A 3894-nucleotide genomic window follows, 5' to 3' on the forward strand; every position below is an offset into this window, starting at 1 on the left:
ACCTGAAACACAGTGTACAACCTACAGGAAGCTCAATAGGTGGAAGCATGCCCTCTGCAGGCAGCTCAGTTGGTCTAAGGGTCCTCCAGGAAGCTTGGCTTAGTCCTCTCTTCCACATCAGCCATCTTTACTGCTTATATATACACTGGGAGGGAAGGGTCTAGTGAACCTGGGTCAGCTTCAGGGACTTCCTGGAGCTATTTTGGGTTACTTCCTGAGCTTAACAAGAAGTTCTAAATTCCCCTTAGATGCTCCCTTAGCACATTAGTATTGTCCTAAATCTTAAAACATCCTTTTCTGCATCCTCATAGCAAGGAAAATGCTCTAAATTTGTGGTGTTTTTTCTCCCCCATGTCATTCAAATTTGGTCCTGTAACAATGACCATTTCTTTGACATACAAACAAGATACAGGACTCAGTTCTGTGCAAAGAATTATGAGAAAAAAACGAAGCAGCTCCTGTCTTAGGGCATTTTTATTTACAAGTTCTGACTCATTTTGATTCAGGTAAGTCAAGGTTTAAATTAGACAGTCTCTGTTGGGCAAGTTATAATGATCCAAAAATGGAACAGGGAGAAGGGAGGTGTGAAGAACCGTGTACAGTGATTCATCCCTGGCCACAATTAGACTTTCTCCATCACCCACCAAGTGTCGACAGTCCTGAGTGTGGATCTACACAGCCTCTGTTACAGGCTTCGTTGACTTCTGGTAATCTTCCTCAGTTACTGAACATTATTGATCCTATTTCCACACATCTCAATGTAATCGGCTTCTCCTCCAGCGTTCCCATGGACACCAGAGACCAGCCTGACCTGTTAAATAAGCAGAGTTGATTCCTGTTAATATTTTTCTCTCTGTGGAGTTAAAGAGTTAGACACCACCAACTGAGGCAACTTTTAATTTGCTCTTAAAATAGGACATACGAATTTAGATGGCCTACCCCTATGGGTCCATATCATTGATAGTCAATCTACAGTATAATTGGTATCAAGAGGTATTGTGGGACAGAGAGAGACTAGAGAAAAACTAGGCCAAAGGGCTCTGATATGATTGAATTTAAAACCTTCCACTATCCTTTGTTAGGTACTGGCAAATGCCAACAAAAACAGAAATACATGGCACAAATATTCAGCCCTCTATATATTTGAATATGAATGCATTAAAAAAAAAACTATCTTTGTTGGACATTAGTGTTCCCGCTTGTAGTATATACATAGCCTCATTTAAAAAAAGATTTAAAAGTCAAAATTCCTATAGGAAAATAACATAAGGAAATAACTCGATCTATATGTTCTCACTTGCTAATGTGCTACGAAAGTCAAATTCTAGATCAGGAAAAAGTAGATTTCAACATTTTCCAACTACAGCCTCTCTCCCTTGAGATGCCACTGTGTTTGCATTAAATATGTTTTATTGTTTTTCAGCTGAGTCTGCTGCAAGGGCACCTAGCCTGCACCTAGAGTTCAGTAGGAACCCAAGGAATATCTACTGGTGAGGACAAACTCTAGAGTCTGCCTTCCTAGGTGCCTTTAATATTTCTCATGACAATAATATAAACTTTTCTTCATTTTCTAACAATGCATCTCTAACAATAACAATGAGAATTAGATATTCTCCCTCTATGGCAATGTAACACTATTGTATGTAACTCCTATTTACATTCCATACTTCTATGTCCTGGGAACAAGAAAGTACCTTCAGACTTCATTGCTATAAAGAGACACAATCAGCACTATGTCTACGTCTACAAAAACCTCCAGAAGACACCAGCAAAAGAAATTGAATGGAAAAGACACTCTTGGGTTATGCTTCACTCTCCAAGTGGTGAGAAAGAATTTGCATCATTATATATAAACTCACCTTCCCTTAGCAAGAATATTCCTTTCCCCACATTCAGATTCCAAAACTGTTTACCTAAACCACACATCTCACCTCAAAGGGAATAACAGTTACTTTATTCTGAACCAAAAATGAGTACCCAGGAATACAGATTCCAGTTAGCCCAAATGAAAGGTTCCCACAAGTCTATGAATTCTTAAATCTCCTTTCTAGTCCTTGTATACTTGGTGTTTATACTGCACTGGCTAACATATCATAGTAAATCCTTCAAAAGTCCCTGTCTTAGTTAGGGTTTTATTGCTATGAAGAGATACTATGACCACAGCGACACTTATAAAGAACATTTCACTGGGGTTGGGTTACAGTTTCAGAGGCTCCATCCATTATCATCATGGAAGGAAGCACAGCAGCTCACATGCAGACATGGCGCTGGAGGAGCTGAGTGTTCAAAGTCCTGATCTGAAGATAGCCAGGAAGAGACTGGCTTCCTCAGGCAGCCAGGAAGAGCATCTCTCTTCCATACTGAGAGAAGCTTGAGCACTGGGAGACCTCAGAGCACACCTATACAGTGACATTTAATCCAACAAGGTCACACCTATTCCAATAAGGCTACACCTCCTAATAGTGCTACTTTCCATGGGCAAAGCATATTCAATCCGCTACAGTCCCTTTTATGTCCTGATCCCTCTTGCTTTAAAAACCACAAACTCCATTAACCCAATTCATCACATTCACCTTCAATCTCTTTAAATAAATATGTTCCACAAAATGTAATAGCCCCTTTCTGTTGCTCAGTCTCCAAAAAGAGCACTTTAAGCCTCCCCTGGTAGAACAAACTTGTAATCTTGGTTACTTAAAAGACCGAAGCAAAAGGATGCAAAGTCGAGACCATCTTGGGCAACTTCATGAAAGACTGTCTCAAAATTAAAAGACAATTGGGATGGATGTATCTCAGTGTTGCAGCCCTTGCCTAGCATGCACAAGTCCCCACATTTGGTCTCCAATAACCAACTCTCCCCCTCACAAAATCATTCTCTAATTCCCTATTTGTCCCCCAACCTGTCTTAACCAATGAGTTTTAATTCTATTTCTTTAAGACAACAGAAGCTACCACAAGCAAACTTTCAGAGACTGGCCACCATCTCTGCCAACCCACCAGCACCAATCATAAGTGACTCTTGTCTTTCTGCCTATTTCCATAGCTGATGAAGTGTGAAGTCGGCCATTTCCTGGGTGTTAGCTCACAGCTTTAGGCAGCTATTTCCCAACTGCAAGGAGTTTGAAGAACTTGATTACAGTGTGGTGATACAAAAGATTTTACTCGTATTCATTAAAGAGAAGCCTAAAAAAGAGGGAAAGATTTGTAGCATTTACAACTGATCATGGCCCATAACTTGAATCACAGTTATCTGACCAACTTGCTTAATGATTTGCACAACTGAGTAAACTGCTAAGCCTTGCCTCCTGTAAATGATACCATTGACATATACCTGTAAATGATACCATTGACATATACCTGTAAATGATACCATTGACCATATACCTGTAAATGATACCATTGACCACATACCTGTAAATGATACCATTGACATATACCTGTAAATGATACCATTGACCACATACCTGTAAACGATACCATTGACCACATAACTGTAAATGATACCATTGGCCAAATACCTGTAAATGATACCATTGACCACATACCTGTAAACGATACCATTGACCATATACTGTACTGAAGCTTGGATATACAATATCATGTAAAACTTATCTGACATGTATTCTTCTTCATGTTTGTATGTTTGTTCTCCCTTTCAAATTTGTTAATTTTACATGGGGAAAAGGAACAAAACAGGGCTTGTAAGATGGCTTAATGGGTAAAGGTGCTTACTGCCAAGCCTGACTACCTGAGTCCCTTCCCCTAGGCCTACATAGTTGAGGGAGATTTTTAAAAAGAGATGCCCACAAGTTGTACTCTGACCCCAATATGTGCTTCATGGCACATGCATAACCACTAAGACATGTATACACACACACACACACACACACACACACA

The sequence above is a fragment of the Mus pahari genome, chromosome 18, assembly GCF_900095145.1.
Source record: "Mus pahari chromosome 18, PAHARI_EIJ_v1.1, whole genome shotgun sequence".
In the NCBI taxonomy this organism is placed as follows: Eukaryota; Metazoa; Chordata; class Mammalia; order Rodentia; family Muridae; genus Mus; species Mus pahari.